The sequence below is a fragment of the Pseudonaja textilis genome, chromosome 1 (assembly GCF_049901715.1).
Source record: "Pseudonaja textilis isolate UNSWEBS1 chromosome 1, rPseTex1.2, whole genome shotgun sequence".
NCBI lineage: Eukaryota > Metazoa > Chordata > Lepidosauria > Squamata > Elapidae > Pseudonaja > Pseudonaja textilis.
In genome coordinates, this window is record NC_141990.1 from 287,893,934 (window position 1) to 287,916,991 (window position 23,058).

General features: G+C 37.2%; 1 protein-coding gene across 19 annotated transcripts in view; it reads left to right on the forward strand.

The window, feature by feature from the left end:
• The window catches only part of NRXN3 (neurexin 3), a 1,274,597-nt gene that overhangs the window by 574,130 nt on the left and 677,409 nt on the right, over nucleotides 1–23,058 (forward strand). The window lies entirely within an intron of this gene.

The window sequence follows — 23,058 nt, forward strand, 5'->3', positions numbered from 1 at the left end:
AAGTTTTACTGGTTCTTCAAAATGCATTAATATATTGCATTAAAAACTAAATTCTTCCTCACTCGAAGGAAGAGTTTACTCGAAAAGGTGACACATTAAATCAGAATTTAACTTGGGAAATGGTCCATCGTGGACATGTAATGAGAGAATAGATTTTCTTTATTGTTAGAAATGTAGGATGATAATATAACATATATGTATTGTCAAGTTGTATCATGATATGGAACACTATGCCTGAGTAACTTTTCAAACCTGTATAATTTTTCAGATTGGAAAAACCATACATTGAAGAAGCTCTGTAGCTCAGTCTGTCTATGAATAGAAAAGATCCTAGCTTAAGTCCTTGCCATCTATATAGAATGATCAGTTAGCAAGTGATGGGATCTGGGTTCATAGAAAATACCAAAGATATTCAATATCCTTTGGGCTTGAACCACCATATTTGAAATTATAACAATTGTTTTAAGTTCAAAATAGGCTGTTGAATTGCCTAGAAAATAGTCTGATGCTGTTACAAATTTAAAGAAAAACGTAAGCTCACTTTCATACATTTTACTCTTAATTTCTAGTAATCAAGGGAGCATAGTATATGGAATTTAAGAAGTTTTAAATTATAAATTAAAAATAATTATTAGAAGCCTGATGAAAAGGATAGATTTTTTTGAGATTTTTCTAAATGCAGAGGGAGTAGGAATCATACAACAGACAGCTTGGGTGCTGGATACAAATACACACTTCTGCACACTTTAGATACTAAGGACTATATAAGTTTGAAGTAAAGAACTGGTTTCTCAGATAATCCAGCCTTGCCCATTAGAGGTTTAAAAGTTATTGTCAGGAATGATGTTTACTAAGTAAAAATATTGGACTTTGGAAACGTTAAATATCCCTTTCTACTCTCCCGTTTTCCTCCAAAGAAAGAAATGGGTGAAAAAAGGTCAAGAATTTAATGTGTGTTCTGCTTGCAAGATAGGGTTTGTGTTAAATGAAAGGTAACGTTTGGAAATGTTTATTTTCTGCTTTTACAATAGCTCAAATTAGTAGCTTAGAGTGTATCTAAATATCACTATAAGGAAACATATCCATAATGTTTCAGTATGAAAATTATGAATATAGATGTTCATGATATAAGATGCTAAAGCAAATTTTAGTTTTTAATAAAGATAGGTGGAAAATGTTAATGTTAAAGTAATTTTACTGTTAGAAATAAATGTAAAAATGGGAATATGGCTTGTAGGTATTTATTAACTAGGTTCATGGCATGTACTATATTTTCTGCTTCTCACTGTCATATCCCCTTAGAATTCTTTAATAGAATAAAATCAACTTTTGATATGATTTATTTTATGGAACAATAATTCATTAATACCTTTCCAATATGTATGTGTTTCTCTGATTCCCCCCCCACCCCAAAAAAAACATGATAAGACAACCAGTGTATAAGTAATACAATATAAAGCTGCATTTAAGTCATCTGCACTGGAGAGCTTTTAACAACATATTAATATTTTATGTTGTTCATGCAGTTAATAAAATACTGTTGCACCCATACTTTTGCACCCATTTTAGATGGCCACTTCTAAATAAAATTAACTTCAAGGTTTCAGCAAACCAGCCTCTGAGCCTAGTGTGAGATTTTCCTTAATATTCAGGAATAAATTGCTAGAAATGACATCCAGAGGGTAAATTGAAATTTAAAAGCTAATTAAAAGGACCATTTCTGTTGTTTAAAATATGTATGCACAGCATACACATGTGCTGTGTATGTAAGAACCGTGTAGGGAATTTGCAAGTGTACCTGATTTGCAAAGAAGTTAAAGGGAAAGAAAACACAGATAAAGTTTTAGAAAGAGAAACTTCTGAGAGCCATCCTCTTCTTATGGTGATTTTGTCAAAGTGGTGGTTCTAAAGAAAGGCTTGCTCATTTTTGTTGTTTATAAGTAACTCTGAACTGCCATTGGTTGGGTAGCTATGATCTTCATACTTTTGATTCAGAAATGTTTATTGTGAGATACTGCCTCCTCATGGATCACAACAGGTAAGTTCATGCTGATTGCTCTGAACCTCTCCAGCTGAGATCACAAAAGGTATGTGCTATTACTTATATTTATAAGGTCTTGGGTGTGCAAGAGCGGATTTTATTCCTTTCCATTTTTTATTATATTCTGGAGAACAAATAACATCTATCCATTAATGTTCTGAGGCTACTATGATCCAAAGGCTAGGAGAACTACACAAACTGTTCTTTGAACACAGAAAAAGGGCCATATGGATCCTTTTCTGAGAATGATGGAAAGAAACTCATTAATACTAATTAATATTAATTTTCAGCCCAGGTTACTATGTGCTGTTAAGATCTATATGTATCCATAATGGACTATGCAGTAATATAGTTTATTGATCAATTTGGAGCTATCAGACTTTAGAGGAATTTGTATAATATGGTCTAATTAGACTTAATGTGCAACTTTATGGAGTTTTGAATATATCTAGTTTTATGCAGAAAGATAGACAAATGATTGCAGAGCAAGACATTTTGATTCCTTCTCCAGTCTCTACTTTCCCCAATATCCTACAACTAACTATGATATATACCTTTCTCTTTCTTTAAATAAACATTTGTGAGATGATAAATACAAAATCAATATCTCGAAATCAGGACGTAAATCATCTCTAAGAAATTAGCCAAATAATACTTTATTGGGGTAGCTTTAATACAGTCTGCCTTTTTTTTTTCTAATAAGTAATTAAGAGTGAAAACCAATGCAAAACAATGATTTGTAGCTTCCTAGGTATATGCTATACACTGAAGTCTATATTTATTTTATGAATGCTTTTATTAAATTGCATAGTTGATACAGTACTTATTCAATTTGCCTCTGTAATGCAAATACATTTTATATATATTTAAATAAAATTACTTGGAAATTGAACTTAAATCACAGTGTTATCTGCAATAACTCTTACTTCTAATTAAGTATTATAGTAAAATGGAATATTTAAAGTAAAATGCTGCTCCTGGAATTTTTTTCCCTTGGAATAAATCAGTTTCTTGTTGGAGGCTCTGGAGTATAGAGTGAAAACTTTTTTCTTCAACATATTTCTTATGGAATAGCTAATAGATGGTCATCAATTTCTATAGTATTGCTATCTTTAAATTATAGGTACTAATACAGTATCGACTGGTCTTTATAAAACAAGTTTTAATTCATCCAATATAAAAAAGCATAATGTGCTTCTCTCACTCACTTTTTTTTTAGATTGAGTTCATTCTTGGAAGACTTTTCTATTTCTACTCAAAGTTCTTTAAGGTGTTCCTCTATTGTATGTTAAAAATCTGTATCCTACATATCCATCGCTAACCTAACATTCTCCAGATGAAATAGTTATAATTTGTAGAATTCCTGTGTAGGATAGCTTAAGCTGGGAGTCATAAATTAAACATACAGTATTTAGAGGCCCCGAAGTTAGAAGTTTTCTTCTAACTCTTTTTCTATATCAGGGTTGCTATCATCAAATCATATACGAGTAATGTGAAATGTACACCCAAAATTTAGGGCAAGACAGGAATAACTATTATATATATGAACTATTTTTCAAAGGTATATCACTTATAAAAATGAAGAAGCATTAAAACAATAGAAACATTCAGAGTTTTACTGTATGTGTATGTGGGTACATGAGAGATTGCATTTAATCAAAGGCACACATGTTTCTTATATCCAAAGTTGCAATTTTGAACTTTCTTTCTAGGTGATTTATTTTCACTAAAATTTTATAGAATGGCTCAGCAAGGGTTTTTTGTCTGTATAGTTATCATTTTTATTGACTTAAAACAAAATGGACATTCCTGACCTGTGGCATTCACCCACCTGTCCCCCTCTTCCCAGTCTCAGCCATCCAGCCACCTTACCAGAGCACGCAAAGCTGCCCAGGACTGGAACAGCTAACTATCCAGCCAGCCAGTGGTGGAATTCAATTTTTTTTACTACCGGTTCTGTGGGCGTGGCTTATTTGGTGGACGTGGCTTGGTGGTCATGTGACTGGGTGGGCGTGGCCAACTCAATGTCACTCACATCAAGGGGTGCCTCACCTGGCCTCTCCCCTCTCAGCCATTCCTTGTCACCCAGCCTTAACTTATCTATAGTTCTGAAAAATGTTGTTCACCTTTTTGACTTTATTATCTGCATACTATAGATGTACTTTCATGGACCACTGAAAGGAGGAAATGGGTCACATGCTTTGCCCAAGAGTGTGATATAGGCAACAGGCTTTTAAGGGGCTGCCACAAAGGAAGGTGGGGGATGTATTTTCCAAAGCACCAGGAGGCCAACAAGAAGCAGTGGATGGAAACTGAACAAAGAGAGAAGCAACCTAAAACTAAGGAGAAACTCTCTGACAATGAGAACAATTAACCAGTGAACCTGCTTGTTCCCAGAAGTTCTGGGTAATCAATTACTGGAAATTTTTAAAAGACTGGACAGCCATTTCTCTGAAATGGCATAGGGTTTCCCCAAAAGTCCCTTCTAAGTGTTATTCTGACACCTTTCCTTACTCAGAGTTTGGCATCCTCAGTTTTCCTGCTTGGACTAGAAGACCTCCAAACTCCCTTTCAACTCTGTTAAACACACATGTATTTATGCTCTGGACTATAGACATTGAATGCATGTAAACCCTGAAAAATATGTGGTAGCCTGGGCAAAAGAAAGGTGGTAGAATCACTCTAGGTGTAGGGACAGTGTAAAATATTAACACATGATAAATAATGGAACAATTAAAAATAATAGCACAGAGTTTACTTTGTCTCTCTCTCCCTATTTCTTTTTCTTTCTTTCTCTTTCTGTCTTTCTCTCCCTTCCTTTCTTTTTCTCTCTCTCTCTCACACACACCACACACACACACACACACACACACACTCTCCCTTTCTTTTTCTTTCTGTTTTACTTTCTTCCTCTTTCTTTCTCTCCCTTCCTCTTTCTTTCTTTCTTTCTTTCTTTCTTTCTTTCTTTCTTTCTTTCTTTCTTTCTTTCTTTCTTTCTTTCTTTCTTTCTTCCTTCCTTCCTTCCTTCCTTCCTTCCTTCCTTCCTTCCTTCCTTCTCTCTCTTACACACACACATATCCATGTCAGCCTTCATTCTCTCTCACTCCAGGCACCTTGCTCACAAGGGGAAGTGAATCCAGCATTAGAGAAGTTCTGCAGGTAAACGGACTTGCATTTGAATCTCCTGCAAACTTCCCCATGGCTGGATTTCCCCCCCTCCCCCAGCATTCTTTCCCTCTCATTCCAGGCACTTTACTCACAAGGGGAAGTGAAACTTTTAGTATCCATGAAGAATCCAGCCTTGGAACAGTTTTGCTGGTTAACAGACTGCTGTTCCGCCCACAGTCATGTGTTTTCAAGTGGCTGCCTGAAAATGCATGGCTTGGGAGGGGGAGCAGTCTTCCTGTAAACTGGGGCAGGGAGCATCGGGTGGATGGGGCAAGCGAATGAGCAGAAACTGGGCGACTGGGTTGGGGCGTGGCCAGCTAGATGTTGCTACCGGTTTGGTGACCCATGCCAAATTCTTGATACCGGTTCGCCTGAGTAGGTGCAAACCTGCTGAATAGCACCTCTGCATCCAGCCCACAAAAACAAACAAAACACCCTATTTATCTATACTGTTTTCTCCAGATGCTGACAGCCATATCTGGGCTATGTGAGACAAAACCTTCTTACTGAGGCTACCTTGCACCATTCTCCAAGTTGTCTCCATTCTTCTGATCCTTTGGGAGTCTCCTTCTCCAAATCATGCAATTTGGAGAAGGACACTTCCAAAGAACCAGAAGAATATAGCCTGCTCTTCTCCAATTTTTTTTTAATTGTGCTGGTGGACCAGGTGGTTGGCTGTGCTTTTGTGTTGCACTGCAGCACCCCCTTCAACTTGTGTGCAGCTTGCTCAGGGTCTCCCAGGACCATCCTGAGATTCTGTCCATTTAATGACTGTGAGTTCATTTAATGACTGCAACCAGGAGTTCCAGGATTGCAATCATGAGCTGAAGCAGTCACATGATGTCTTGCTTCATGACTACGTTGCTCAGTGACCAATATTCTGTTTCCAATTGTGGTTGTAGGTCAAGGGCTACCTGCAGTGCAGCAAAGGAATAGTGGCTATCTTAATCTTGTGTAATCTGGAAAATTTATAGAATTGTGAGGCCTGAAATTTTTGCACAAGGATGCACAATGGAATAAATTGGCACCTCCTTCTTTAGCATGGCTCTCCTCCTTAAAGCTCCTCTTACTTTTTTCCTCTTTCTATGATAGATTCTGGCATGCAGTTTTCTATTTAAAGGGTGGTATCTAAGGTTTATCATAAGGGAATAAATAATACCTGGACATTCATTGGCATTTGGGGTTTATCTGAGCCATGTCCTCTATTGGAATGAAATTAATTAGATATTTTAAAAATAGAACTAGTATTCTTTGCAAGATTATCCTGTTTATCTGTGTCTATATGGTTGAAAAACAAAAGTCATGTAAAAATTGTTACACCACACACCACTCTCTGAATTTCTTTTGAAACAACACAGTAGCTTTCTTTCTCTCTTTCTTTCCCATTTCTCACCTTGGCAATAGGGAAGTGTCCAAACTAATTAGAATCACATAAACAAAACTAAGACATGTGAAACATTTTGTTATAAGGACTGTAATCCTTTGCTGGAGCTTCTATGTATGTGTCAATGTGTCAATATCATGCCTGGAGTTCTAGTGGACTCCTACTGCTGTAGATATGAGTAACAGGAAATGAACTCAGTGAAGATTTCTCTGACTATATTATTTGTTTGAGGAAATCATTGCAGCAACTTATAAACAATGATATAGTACTTTCTCAAATCCAGGAAACTGACAATATGAAACCTGAATTTCATAACAATGTTATGTCAACTGTGAGGTTTTCCTTTAAGGAAAGTTTTTGGACAGGAAAAAGAAATTACAACAGAAACAGATATTTCCTGTTTTAAATTTTAAATTTAAGTATTGTACATGTTTTAATGCTATATGGTTTGGGTTTCTAATTTGTTTATTGTTTGATTTCATACTGTACACCACCTGGTCACTTTGTTTGAGATGGGTTGCCTTATAAAACAAATAAAATGAAATAAAATATGATAAATCTGGAAGCAAGGTTTTGTTTGTTATGCAATCCATTTAATCTGCTGATTATTGGTTTTCAGTAGATGACTACTACATAATTTATAGTGCAATTTAGCTGTGCATGGAGACATATCTCAACATTACAAGTTTAGTACCCAGGGACTAATATAATAGGCTTAGCTGTAAAACACTGAGTATTTGACACAAGTTTTAATTTCAGCTATCTAGATTATGAGCCCCAAAAGAAAGACAGTGCAGCAAATTATTTAGAAATGTCTGAAATAAACTTTAAACTGTGAATTTGACAAAGGGGATTTGAGAATATATGTGATTGCTCTGTATGGAGTTCGTTCTCTTAAAAGACACCATTCCAAATTCCAATTGCAACAACATATTTGGGCTATGGAGTCAGAATGTTAATTCACAGCAATGGCTATCTCCCGTTTGAAGCAGAAAATAATAAAGGGAGGGAGAATGTATTCAAATAATAATACCTCTACAGTAATAAGCATCCAGCTTAAAAATATGGTGAGCTCTCCAAAGTGCTGAAGTAGCCCATCATCAAAAATAACTTGCTTCATACTGGCATCAATAATACATCTGCCAAATACTAAGTGTCCCTTTGAAATGAAGACGGGGCCATTATCACCTCAACAATATGATCAGGGGCCTATTCATTCTTTTAGATGCTTCTACTTTCTCACTTAATTGTCTCTCTTGGCCCCAAGGTTCTGTCAAGTTTGTTGATTTCTCATAACTATTTATCATAGTGGCTTCTTTTTGCCTCCAAATTGTGCTAAATGGCCTTCGAACTGCTACATCTTTGCCCTGCTGATCTTCAGTGCATGATGAAGATGGATGGTAAACATCCCTGACCATCAGTCATATGGCTGAGAAGATTTTAGGAAGCATCTGTGTCCTTTATAGTTCATCTGACACAGATCTTTCCTTAAATGAACTCCAAAATACTACAGAGGGCCTGGAGCCAATGTTAAAAAAAATAAAACAGAATGCAAATAGCTGAGAAGATCAGAAAATCTTCTTCCTTCCCAGTTAAAATAAATAAGCTATGGGTACCACTTAGCCTTTTTAAACTGTTTGCATTTGAAAGATGACCTTTCTTTGCTGAAAAACAGCCCAAGAATTTTATTTCTAGATAGTTGGTTGTCTCCTTTTTTTTTTTTAGTTTTAAATTGTTAAAAAGTAATTCATGGATTACTTTGTTTTATACAATCAAAAGAAGAATATTAAAGAAACTTAGAACAGTGCCACAATCTTGTCACTGTGTGTGTCTGAGAAAAGGTTACTATCTTCAGATATGGACACAAAATTATATGGCTTTAAAAGAAGCTGAACGAAGTCATGGGGGATTTATTGATCAGGACCTACTAGCTTTGGCAGTTATAACCAAACCACAAGCAGCATACTATGAATACTGGCTACTACTAAGAAAGGCCTGTAAAGCACTATGAAGCGGTATATAAGTCTAAGTGATATTGCCATTGCTAGTTGCTACTGAGTTCTTAGCAAAGTTCCAAGTACTGTAGAGTTCCACCAAGATATGCTGTTCACCAAAGCCTGTGGTACTTAACTTGACTACCAATCCCCATTGCCTCCACTTCCTTGTCTGCATGCCATTTAGTCTTTTCTTTGGTCTTGCACCCCTCTCCTCTCTGTCTTAGCTTTGCTATGGGCCAGGATGGGGTCAGGCTATCTGTGGACATCAGAACATCCTTAAAAATGCCAGGCTGTGGCTTAGTTATTATAGGTAGCGGTAACCATAATTTAAATGAATGAATGAATGAATGAAGAAAATGGTGTGGGAAGCATTTCTGCCTAGTTTCAGCTACCTTTCCTAAGTTCAGACTGCAACCCTAACCTCAGTCTCATACATCTAGAATATTGGCTGAGATGGACTCTTAGCTTGGACCCTCACAGAAGTCTTTTACAACATCTTCTACCTAACTCTTTTAGTCCAGGTGATGAGAGCTCCTCTACATGCAGGTGTATCCTGCCCTTGCTTTATGCTTCCATAACAATATTTGAATCTGAGATCTAAAAACTTAAAACTTTGTGTCAATTTGTAAGTGCAGAATCTTGAAGTTAAATCAGTTCTCTTCAATATTTCAACATGCATAGACAAGGTGATTTCAATGTGAGAGACTCTTTACCGATTATAATTCTCCCTGTATTTAATGTGTTTACATAAATCTGTGGGAGTTACAATGAAATTACTTTCTAACATTTTCTTATTCCCAAGCAACAATTACAATTAAAGCTTTATCTTGGTCTTTTACTGGTTTTCAGTGATAACAGTCAATATTCCTCCTGAGCTTACATAACTATTGTATCCTAATATTCTTAAGAAATAATGGGAAATACAATTAGAGGTAGACACCATAGTCATTTGGGACCATGCCTAGTTTTCCAACCTTTGCTAAATTACTTCATTTTCAGGTGTGATTTATAGCTCACTTTATGTACACAAGATCTCCTAATTGAAATTACTGCAGCCAGAATACATTGTTGGCAAGTAACATATTGGGCAGATGGTTCCCTGCCTACTCTTCGCTATTTCTGAATAGGCCCCCAAATGTTTAAGTTAACAGTGCTTAGGCAGTTATAAATAAAGAATTGTTTGTTGACTCTACTTTGGAAGAACTAAAATGAATATTTTTTTAAATGCAGGAAGGATATAAGAACAGTTTATTTAATTGAGTTATTTATTTTATTTTAACACCTAGCTGTCTAAAAAGCTTACTATTTCAAATGGAAAAATAAAGCATGTGTTATCTCTTTTCTTTACCACTAGATGGCAATGTGGTTCTGCAAGTCAATCAGACTGACCCAACAGATCGGTAACTGCAAATAGGAAACAGAAAAATCTGTTTTATTCTCGCTGCTTTCCATCCGCTCTCCTAATTCCTTTCCAAATTAATCCCACAAAATGGTTTTCCATGATCACTAGCTCTCTTTTGGCTCTTGGGAGATTTCAGTCTCTCCTTTACAAAACCTTGTAGACTTGCTACCACCTGGGACAAATTTAAAAACGTCTATAAGAAAGTACATTTGGGGAATGGACTCATTAAATAGTTTCCTCCTTTCTGAACAACATTAAAACTAACAATCTGGGGTGGATATTTTTTTATTTATTTGATTTACATCCTGCCATTCTATTAAAAGTAGTGTTCTGGGCAATTAACATTCACTACAACTTGAAAGGAAAAACTTAAAATACACTGCTCAAAAAAATAAAGGGAACACTTAAACAACACAATGTAACTCCAAGTCAATCACACTTCTGTGAAATCAAACTTAGGTAGCAACACTGATTGACAATCAATTTCACATGCTGCTGTACAAATGAAATAGACAACAGGTGGAAAGCATAGGCAGTTAGCAAGACATCCCCAATAAAGGAGTGGTTCTGCAGGTGGTGACCACAGACCACTTCTCAGTTCCTATGCTTTCTGGCTGATGGTTTGGTTACTTTTGAATGCTGGCGGTGCTTTCACTCTAGTGGTAGCATGAGACGGAGTCTACAACCACACAAGTGGCTCAGGTAGTGCAGCTCATCCAGGATGGCACATCAATGCGAGCTGTGGCAAGGTTTGGTGTGTCTATCAACGTAGTGTAGAGAGCATGGAGGTGCTACTAGGAGACAGGCCAGTACATCAGGAGATATGGAGGAGGCCGTAGGAGGGCAACAACCCAACATCAGGACCGCTACCTCTGCCTTTGTGCAAGGAGGGACAGGAGGAGCACTGCCAGAGCCCTGCAAAATGACCTCCAGCGGGCCATAAGTGTGCATGTGGCTGCTCAAATGGTCAAAAATAGACTCCATGAGGGTGGTATGAGGGCCCGACGTCCACAGGCGGGGGTTGTGTTTACAGCCAACACCATGCAGGACGTTTGGCATTTGCCAGAGAACACCAAGTTTGGCAAATTTGCCACTGGTGCCCTGTGCTCTTCACAGATGAAAGCAGGTTCACACTGAGCACATGTGACAGACGTGACAGGGTCTGGAGATGCCATGGATAACATTCTGTTGCCTTCAACATCCTCCAGCATGACTGGTTTGGCAGTGGGTCAGTAATGGTGTGGGGTGGCATTTCTTTAGGGGGCCACACAGCCCTCCATGTGCTCACCAGAGGTAGCCTGACTGCCATTAGGTACCAAGATGAGATCCTCAAACCCCTTGTGAGACCATATGCTGGTGTGGTTGGCCCTAGGTTCCTCCTAATGCATGACAATGCTAGACCTCATGATGCTGGAGTATGTCAGCAGTTCCTGCAAGACGAAGGCATTGATGCTGTGGACTGGCCCGCCCGTTCCCCAGACCTGAATCCAATTGAGCACATCTGGGACATCATGTCTCACTCCATTCATGAACACCACATTGCACCACAGACTGTCCAAGAGTTGGGGGATGTTTTAGTCCAGGTGTGGGAGGAGATCCCTCATCCACCACTTCATCAGGAGCATGCCCAGGTGTTGTAGGGAGGTCATACAGGCACATGGAGGCCACACACACCACTGAGCCTCATTTTAACTTGCTTTAAGGACATTACATCAAAGTTGGATCAGCCTGTAGTGTTTTTTTCCACTTTAATTTTGAGTGTAACTCCAAATCCAGACTTCCATGGGTTGCTAAATTTGATTTCCATTGATAATTTTTGTGTGATTTTGTTGTCAGCACATTCAACTATGTAATGAACAAAGTATTTAATAAGAATATTTCATTCATTCAGATCTAGGATGTCTTATTTTTGTGTTCCTTTTATTTTTTTGAGCAGTGTATAATCTAATAATGAATTAGGAAGCATAAACCTGGCAAAAGAGACATATCTTTACAGACTGTGGTTTTATAATGTCTTTTTTTTAAATCACACCTAAGAAGTTACCAATCTAAGATACTATTTTATTTCCAATTTACCTAAATAATCTATAAACAGTTGCTTCCTTGTAAACCACTATAATTGAGGAAAATGAGTGTAAATTACAAAAGTACCATGCTAATATATTACATAATTATTGTGTAAAAATGAAACAAAAACATTGTTTAAAACATATTTTATGAGAAATATTCCCTCAAGCAAATAGAATTTGACATGGCCAATTTTGGCCTAGTTAAACATATTCTGCCGAGGGCAGAACTTACTGTGTCAAAAGCGTTGGGGAGAGAGGTGTACTGAACAAATATTTCACAAAACCAAACAATAACAAGCATTTTACATCTGTTCAGGGTGAAGTCACCTCACTGAAACATATTTTGCATGGATAAAACATTCATTCCGTGGCTTAGCAAAAAAAACCAACAACACCTAATTATTTGGCCTACTACAGAGGTAACTTTGAATCTGTGTGAATTTGGCCTATTTCAAGATCGCAGTGCTTTGTAATCTGATAGGGATAACTGGCATCAAAAAGGCTATCCCATGCTGAATTACTTAAGGAAATTAAATAATTTTTGCTGTCCAACATAGTTCTGCTCTGGGGATTTAAGACTTCTATTTATGGTTGACAAAACTACAGTAAGGAAAAAACAAACCCTGGACATTTAGTAGTAGGGTCTTTCTATGTGGTAGATTATTGTGACTTTCCAAACTGATCCTTCAATCCTTGCCATAGGTTCTGATGCATTGACAAATCTTTCATGCTAAGGAGTGGTACAGTTATCTGAGTAACTAGAATAAAACCTTGACAAGAGACTGTCAAAGTTCCCAGTCAATCCTATACCCCTTGTATGTTCTTTGATTTAACATGCAGTCTTTCTATGGCAAGGTCAGTTTTGCCTGTTTATAATGTACATTCAGGGTCACCCACAGTGATGGCCACTGGCCTCAAAACAATAGATGCAACCAGGCAATCAGTGACCCAACATTTGTTAATGTGTATTACATGTACTGTAGGCTGATTGAAAACAACCATTTTTTCCCATCATTTTGAAGCTGATAACTGTTACTGTAGACACTCTGCTGTACATTTCTTATTACTATATTTTTGCAAGCTTACATCTTGATCTGCTAAGAAAAGAGATATTCAGCAACAAAGAAGCAAACTTGTATTTGTTTAAAAAAGTTGCTTCTTTATAGGCTGTTCCAGAAATTCCAGAGCTTGAACTAAATTGGCATCGTTGCTTTAAATAATAGTTTGCTATTCATAGATGTTGCAAAAGGTTACCCAGTTAGCTTAGGGTTCATTTGGACCTAAAGTCCTGAATCTGCACTTTTCTACAAGGCAGCCATTAATACAATAGTCTTTGCAGTAAATAACTCCAGTAAATGCCATGTAATGTATCTTCAGGCGGGCAGGAAGAGAGCTTTCTATCACGGAGTCACACTAGTGAATTATTTGAAGTCAACACTAATTGTCTGACAAGGGAACATAAAAGTAAACTCTTCCTTAGCTTTATAGGCTTTTCTCAGCAAACTTCAAAAGTTCATGGAGCAATGTTATAAAGCACCAGTTTTCTACTCAGAATAGGCAGGCTGTTTTTCTCTCTCTGGCATTCTAAAAATTATCCCATGTAATGAATTTTGGGGAAAAAATCTTTTACTGAAAAGCATACCACGGAGCATTGTATCAGAATGGATGTATTCTTTCTGTATAATATTGTCCACTAAGATAATTAAGGAAAGTAACCCTTATGTTTTCTGAAACGCTACTGCAAAATGTGCCTTTCCACTGCTGGAAACAACAATTCACCCAATGAAAAGAGAAGATAAAAGTAGGAATTTTTACTTTGCTTCCAATTATCGTGGCTCTTTTGTTGGCAGAACTCTATCGGGGTGGAACTGAAAATCAGTAAGAATGGACATTGGGTTGTTGGAAGGGTTCCCTGAATCTAAATCTCTTTTGCTACCTTAACTTTCCCCCAAATTCTGAGAATTAAACCAAACCAAGATTTCCTACTTAGAAGATGGAATGGTAGAAAGTGGGTTTTTTTTTTCACTTCCTTCCCCCTGATTTGCATATTGTGAACTTCCCTAGGAAACGATCCCCATATTCTTCTTTTCCATAACTTGTGTGATAGCTTTGCCCAATTTGTTGATTGGAATGTCTCTGTCCTTTGTTGGAAGAAGATGACAAACAGTGTGGGGTATTATTTAAAACAAAATAATTGTATTGTTACATGCTTCTCTGAATAAGACAAGAGATCTTGTTTATCTGGACTTAGCTCCCTTTGGAAAGATTGGTCATTGAAAAGTCACAGTGACTCGAAATGACATCTTTACAAATTGCAACCCAAAACTTCTAGAAGACCTCAGGCTGGAGAAAACGTTCTAACAAATGCTTTTGTTATATCCATTTTCTGTTTTGTTTGGTTTCTAGAAATGACTGGTTGTTCACTGAATTATTTTCATTTTTCTTCATAAGAGTGTAGGAAGGTTCCTGCTGAATTACACTAGGGGAGTTTATCTTACCCAGAACAACTATTTTACACAGGAAGCATTTTTAAGGCACAAAGATGGGACTCTGCTTCATGATTTGCTCTATAGCAATTGTTTTTGTATCCATTTAACTATGACATGCTTCAGTCATGTATGTTTTAAGACCATTTCTGATATAGACATAGCCATATATAGGAAATTAAATAAAAAAAGAAATATATATATATATCATGAAAAAATATTTCTTTCCCCATACTGAATCTATTACAGATTTATTTGTATATCCACCTTTATTACTTTTACAAATAACTAAAGGCAGCAAAACAGGGGTGGGATGCAAATATTTTTACTTCCAGTTCTTTGGGCGTGGCTAGGTGGGCGTGGTGGGCATGGCTTCTTCTTTTTTTTGCAGCATCCCCCCAGCACTCTGGTTTTTTGTTTTTTTGCCTCCTGGGCAAAGCAGTAAGACAGCGAGGGGGATCCTGGCAGAAATACTGTTTAGCTGAACCGGTAGCTGTTTTTTTACTACTGGTTTGGCCGAATGGCAACATTTTTTACTACCAGTTCACCTGAACCGGTAGAATACCACACTACAGCAAACATCTCCAACATACTTCCCTCCTATTTTCCCCACAAAAACAACCCTGCGAAGTGGGTTGATCTTAGAGTAAGTGTCCAATGCCACCAAGGTAACTTTCATGAAAATTGGGGTGAATTTAACAAATCCAGCCCGATTTCCAGTCTTCTACCTCCAAGGAGAGGAAGAATTTTTTTATTCACCCACTTTTTCCATGTATTTACATATCTTTATCAGATCACCTCTGTAAATCCTAGCATTTTCAAATGTTTTTTGTTATATTCCAGCCTCAACTTTAACTTTTTCAATGATATGATAAAATCAGAACTTGTCTTATTTGGGGACTATGAGAGATTTTACTTATACCTATTCCCACATTTTAAGGTAAAAATGCATTCACCAATTTTTTGCCATCCAATTTTGAAGGTATGACCTTGAGGGCTTTGGGGATTACAGGCTACATCTAGCCATGAGCTGCAGACTGCCTGATCCTGATGTCAACCATGAAGGGGCAGAAGCTACCTAGAATCTATATTTTCATCACTAAATGGCCTGCAATAGAAGAATAAGAATTACTGAGTCACATTTGTTTAATGGTTAGGGCAAGAATACCCCCCCCCTTCTAAATTACACTGCTGAAAACAAACAAACTATCCTTTTTAGATAACCATATTTATTGTAGAGAAAGACTATGATATCTATGGGTAAAATTTAGAATATATTTCTCAGGCTTAGAATTTTGATTTCTATTATTTGTACCAAGGTCCCATTTGATACAGTAGATCTCATGTCTCATTCCGAGAAAAAAATATTCTTAAAATTTTTGGAAGCAGGTAAGGATTTTTCTTCACTAAAGGGAGTAAAAGGATCATCTGCTATCAAAAATAATGGCAACATCTGTACAATAAAGGAGTTTGGAACCTCTTTTTTTTTTTTAAAAAAAAAACTTCAATAGACTAGTTCCTTCTGGTGTTCAACTCAGTACAAAGGCAGTGAAATTATACTGTAATTCACAATGTCAGTTTGAAGCAATTACTTGGAATTAGTTTGCTGTCACTCAGTATCAGAACTGTCACTGTCTCACCATGCAATATTTTAGTAGAGGTAGTAGTAGTACTGAGGTATGTAATGTGTGTGTGTAGGTATTTTTTTTCTCATCTGGAAAATATAGAAAGGAATGTTAGAAGATCTGTTAGCATGAAGTTGAATTTCTGTGAATGTGCAGGGGAAAAACCTTCATAGAATTGACATCAAAACTTGATGAAATACTGATAGAATTTTGGTTTTCCCACTGCAATGCCAGGAATAGCAAACAGAGAGTATTTTTCAAACCCTTTAAAGAAAAAAAAAAGACAAGTAGGAAGTGAAGCCAGTAATGCAAGAAAAGTGGCTATTTTTATGGCAGCAGTAAGAACATGGTGCTCTCCAGATCTTTTACATGACACATTTTTGGGCCCTAAGCTACATATCTCTACTTTACAACGATGCTTCTGTTCTCTAGGACTAGTAAGATTCTTAGCCAACTTCTGCTCCACTGAGCCTTTGGTCTGACATTTTAGGTGACCATCACAGCTGTATCATTAATTGCTTTAAAAAATGCTGTACTATATTTTGAAATACTGTTCGCTGTCCAGAGTCTAAATGGATTGTTGTGGCTAGTAAATATTATTAAATAAATAAACATTGGGTTCTTCATTGATGGATTATGAGTGAAAAGCTTCCCACAGTGACTGCTTTGCTACATTTGCCAATCTTCCTTTGGTGTCTTTCCCCCTCAATGGAATATTGGGTGCTTTCATAGGATTACCTGAAACCTGCATGAGTGTTATTAAATACTCTACGGAATTCCATGTAGGGATAAAGGATGGTTTTTCATTCATGTTTTAACACAAGCTTGCTTTATTCACATTTCCTCTGACAACTAAGGATCCCCTCATGTCTGAGTTCCTCTCAGACCTTCTAAATTCAGGATTAAAAACAAAAATGAGTGAAAACAAGTACACATAAAAATATCAAGTATATTAGGAAAATTACTGGAAATAAATATGCATGTTAGGAACACTGCATACACAAATGTGTGTTTTGGAATACACTGTGCATTAAAGTCTGTGATAACTTCTATCTGATTTTTAGAAATAATTGCAATGTACATAGACATGGGGTAGAATAAATGGAAAAGTGTTGAGATGGGAAAGTAAATGAGATTGAACACTTTATACCTGTATGCTCTTTCAGATGTTCTTTTGTGGAGAAAGATGTGAAAAGTATTCCCTAGCAATAGAGAGTTACAACATCAGTGTAAAGGACTGATAAAAATGACAAATACACTTGACAGTAGTGTAAGAAGGCAAGATTAGGACTAGAAACTCTAAAACAGGGGTCGCCAACCTTTTGGACCTCAGGGACCGCCAAACTCATAATTTAAGATCCCAGGGACCACTAACTGTTCTGTGGGTGTGGCCTAATTTGTGGGTGTGGCTTGGTGGTCATGTGACTGACTGGGCATGTCTTTTATGTAAATATTGTAAATATTTATATAAATATTGAATTTTTTATGTAAAAAAGAGCAATTTTACCCAAAATCAGGCAAAGCAGGCAGGCAGATTGAGTTGCTCATAGAATCACATTTTCATTCAGAAATCTATCTATCTGCCATTGGCTAGCCCAGTCTGTCACATAAAATTTGCTTGCAAGCAAACTCACAAAATTAACTCACAACACACCATGTATGTAAATATTGCACTTTTTAATAAAAAAGAGCAACTTTTACCCAAAATCAGGCAAAGCAGGCAGATTGAGTTGCTCACAGAATCATTCAGTGATCTATCTATCTGCCATCGGCTAGCTCAGTCTCTCAAATTTGCTTGGTGAGAGTCTGCACTGAATTTGCTTGCAAACAAACCTTCAGTCCTAAGGGAAGTTTGGCTGTACTAAAAAGCAGAGCCGAAAATCTAAAGATTAGCTAGAAAGCAAGAAATCCAACCATTTCCTGCTTCCTAGGTAATCTAAATCTCCTGGCACAGCAGAACAGATGATGGTCGGAAAAAGGAAAAATAGCAATTTAGCAGGCAAGTTTACTGGGTAAGGAGTGAGTGGGTGGGGAGGATTCCTGCAGGCCATGTGGGCAGCACAGCCTTGTGTTTTTGCACAGCCTGGATTAATTTCTTTGTGGGGGTACTCTGGGGGTGAGATTTCTCTGCGGCTCACCAAAATTTTCTCATGGCCCACCAGTGGGCCGCAGCCCACCGGTTGGCAACCACTGCTCTAAAACATTGTACTAAATGATAAAACATAAGAAGGTCCTGTGGTTTTTTCTTTATCACATTTTCAAGGCCCCTTGAGTTTTTAATGATTCTGTGTGGTATACAATGTTAAAACATTCCAGAACAATATAGCAAATAGTAGACAGTAATAAATTCCCAGAGAGCACAATAAACAGGCAACCCTACTTGCACAACATTCCTACAAAAGACCCACATCAGGGGTGGGTTTCTACTAATTCTGTCCACCTTTGTAGAACCGGTAGCTCTGAAGAGCAGCAGACATAGAACTGGTTCTATGTCTGCTGATGTGTTTGCCCACCCACCTACCGGGGCTCTTACCTGACCTTTATTTCCTGCTTTTTCAACTTCAGCTGCCGTGTGAGACACAGCTGCAGTTTAAAAAGCAGGAAAAAAGTGCTTTTTGAAAGGCTACTTCTCTGCATGCAGCGTGCTGATGATGATTTACAGGCGCGTGTGTGCAGTGTGCAGGGAAGCACATCGTAAATCACCGAACCTCATAAATCACCAAACCAGTAGTTAACCCCGTTGGATCCCACCCCTGACTCTCATCATCCTTACCAGGTGCCCAGATAGGAAACACTAGCAGAAAAGCTAATTCTACTTTATTGTAAAGCTACATGAACAAAAACTTGCAAGTCTGAAAGTATAATTCTACCTCTGTTACCTTTACAGTTGGAGAAGTCTTGCCCATTGCCCAGCTACAAACTATAATGCCTTGCTATAGTGCTTTACAGCCCTCTGTAAGTGGTTTACAGAGTCAGCATATTTCCCCCAACAATCTGGGTCTTCATTTTACTGACCTTGGAAAGATGGAAGGCTGAGTTAACCTTGAGCCTGGTGAGATTCGAATTGCCAAATTGCAGTCAGCTGGCAGTCAGCAGAAGTAGCCTGCAGTACTGCATTCTAACCACTGTGGCACTTCATTCTATCTCCCAAAGTCATTCCCACAATTATTGCTCTGCACACTTTGTAGTCCAAGGTCCTGGGGAAGAGCCATTTTCAGGACCTATTTATGTTAGGTCATAAAGTAAGAGATTGTGATGATTTTTCATTGCAAATCAAGTGAAAGAGGTGGCAATTTAGCTTATGTGTATGTATGTATGTATGTATTGCCCATTTTACTACAGGGTAAATCTGGGCAGTTTACAATCATAAAAATCTCTTTCTTTCTTTCTTTCTTTCTTTCTTTCTTTCTTTCTTTCTTTCTTTCTTTCTTTCTTTTCTTTCTTTCTTTCTTTCTTTCTTTCTTTCTTTCTTTCTTTCTTTCTTTCTTTCTTTCTTTCTTTCTTTCTTTCTTTCTTTCTTTCTTTCTTTCTTTCTTTTTATCTATCTATCTATCTATCTATCTATCTATCTATCTATCTATCTATCTATCTTTCTATCTATTTATCTACCTACCTACCTATGTATTAAAACATAAATATATTAAAACAAATCATTAAAATCCAATTATAGGTGGGGAGGTGGGACAGGGTAGGAGGAGATAGGATCTATTGTTACTCGATTAACCAGGTAGCTTATAGATCTCTTCTGATCATGGGAACAAAGCCTGTCAGGTACAATTTGGACCTTCCAGTAGGTAATTGCTGAACTGATTTTGATAATGAGTAGCATTAAATAGGAGAATGATCACCGTTGAGCAGCAGAGCAAGCAGTGGGAGGTCTAGTTCTTAGCCTTGCTAGTTAAAAGGTCAAGTAGCAGAGATGATGACACATTTGCTTGGGATTCTTGAAATAATTAGTGTAAGGAAGAATTGGCTGGCTAAAGGGACCAAACAGTCTGACCTACAGCAAGGCAGGTTCCCACTATTTGCTATCTCTTTAACTGGTATTGAGATTCAGATTAAAATTTACATTGACAGAAAATAGCTATGAAGTACAACGTGACCATATGTTGTTTCACCTAATATACATTTACTTTCATTCTTTCTTACAATTCCAAGGTCTTCCACATTTTGTTGACAATGTCAGATAGTCCTCAAAAGAAGGCAACAGTCAAATTGCAATCCCATGTTTTTCCAAAGTGAAGAATCTCCCTGGGTATGGTATTGTCTGATAACTACATATACATAATCTCTGTGGAAAGGATCTATTGCTACTAGAAGGCCTTTAATTTAACCGAACACAATGTCCTACTGATATTATTTTGGTTTAGTTTTGTTTTCCTCAAAAGTTCTCAATTAAACCCAACCCAGGCCCTGTATTTTATCCACTGAAAACAGGTTCCTATGTTGTTTGCTTAAGGTGATGGATGTTTCACTCCATGCCTTCTTGATGTTCAAGCCAAATACAGAATTTCAAGTTAAAAGGTGATTAATCTTCTCTAATGGGATTGTACACTACAAGCAGGATTTCACCTCTGTGTCTTTGTTAGCCCTGATCAGAGCTTGTATTATCTCAGAATGAGTAATAGGTCATTAATAATGACTATGGGAGTGATGAGGTAGGGGAGGTACTGCTTTAATCAAAAGCAACGTATACCCAGGTCTTTGCAATATAATCCTAGTGGCCAAATCATTCTGAGCTCAAGTGGTCTTTAATTGGGTGTACAGTATAATACAATACTGTCCAGATTGCTGCAGCATTATTCATCTTTTTATTCCATAAATATTGTGACCAAACCATTCCTAATCTAATAATTGTTCTGTTTGTACACAATATAATTTGATGGAGACGAGTGGGCATCATTCCATGATTCAGGAATGGTAATGGCTAGAACAGTGGGTTGTTTTGAAGACAGTCCCTAAACACCTATGCATGGCTTATGAATGGGCCATATATAATGTATAACAGCTTTCCCCAGTCTATAATTATGTTGCAACTGTAACACCTTGAATTCCCAATAGTCGTTCTGGCTGAGCATTACGGGAGTTGTAGTATTAACCTATTAGTAGGACATCAGGTAGTTTGTTCTATAGAGATATCTATAGTTTGGGTGACAAAGGTAATTTTCTTCATCTTTCAGTATGGGAAATGGAGCCCTGATGGATAAAGCATTTTATGCAGTGCTGGGGTAACATAATGCCAGCTCACAGATTTTGAAAATCCTTTTCTTCATAGTATTTGGAAAGGAACAGTTTGAATAGATTTAAACCTCAGACATGTTCTTTAACTGTTTGGGGGTCAGCCCAAACAGTCTGGGAAGAAATGGAAATGGTATAAATGTTAGGTGCTTTCAGATTCTGTCCTTGGCTAAGTTAGAAACTTAATGTCTATTTTTCATGTCCTAATGCCCCTCTGATTCTGATTCTGTCTATGTGTGTGATATGGCCCTATCCAATTTGCAACAATCTTGCCACTGTGATTATAACCCTGATCTTGGCTGTTTGCTTGCAGATGTTTCATAACCTAACTAGGTAACATCATCAAATGCAAGCCTAGTTGGGTTATGAAACATCTGCAAACAAACAACCAAGTACAGAGATCACCAAGAACTCTGGGCTGCAGGAATTCTCTTTTATTATAACTGATGTATAGTTTCTACCTCAGAACTATCCTGGCTTTATATATGGGTTTACACTATTGTTCCAAATAAAAAGCGAAACCGAGTTGCCAGATGTACAATGGAAAGTATTTTCCCCAGAATAAACAGACACGGAGGAAATAGAGGGTTTAGAGATAGTTTGTTGATTCTGTTTCCAATAAAAATAGTTAAAAATCTCTGTATTGGGGGATTCAAGAGCTCTCTTCTCTGCTAACTGTATATGGAATGTAGGAAGGCTGTGTTGTGTTGTGTGGCTTTGAATCACTGATGATTCTTGAGTATATATAAATCAACATGGACATTTTTTCCCCTAGGAACTTAATTGGTAGCAATGGGTGTAGAGTGGAGGTCATGGAATGTTGTAGACGCCAGCAAACCTAGTAAACCTGTTGCTCTGTGCTTTCAGCTCATGTTTACTGGCTATTTTGTGAAGAACAAAATTAATTCAGATAATCAAACAAAAGGCCAGCATGGAAAGAATTGTCAGTGGTAGAGCCTCAGCTTTGTCCAGTGGAGGACTGCAATGATCTGTGAGTATGTGTGTATGTGTGTGCGCATGTGCATCTGTGCCTATGCCTATATTTGTAGACACAGTCTGTAAGCATACAGACACACATACATTGAAATATTACCATGGGATAAATATGTATGTGTGTGTGCATCCATGTGTGTGTTTGTAATGAACATCTATATATATATATGGAAGTATATATTTGTGTACATGCACAGCACTAACATACAAAGTCCTGCCAGTAAAGAAAAAGAAGTACTAATCTGCAAATAAATTTCCCTTAGTTCTAAAGGAAAAAGGACACAGGCAAGAGTGATCAAGAAGCTTGTTCTCAGGAACAATTAGGTGCAGTGATGTTAGAAAAGTGACTAAGGTGAGAGAATTAACAGGCTTTTGATTAGTTTGATTAGCAACAAAGAGGTGTTCTAGAAGTTAATCCCAAAATCTCACAATGGCTCATCTACTGCATAATGTAAGAGGCTAAAAATAAAGTGTGTGTTCATCAAATACGATTTTATGGTTAGGAGTGGGGGATTGTGAATATTAGGATAAGTTACTTTTCTTATACTGTTCTTCTCTCCAATTTAATTTTTATATAGTTATTCTTTTTCATGTCTGCTCAAATATAGAAAATGAAATGTGAACACAGAAAAAGTGCATATTCCAAAAGAGTAGT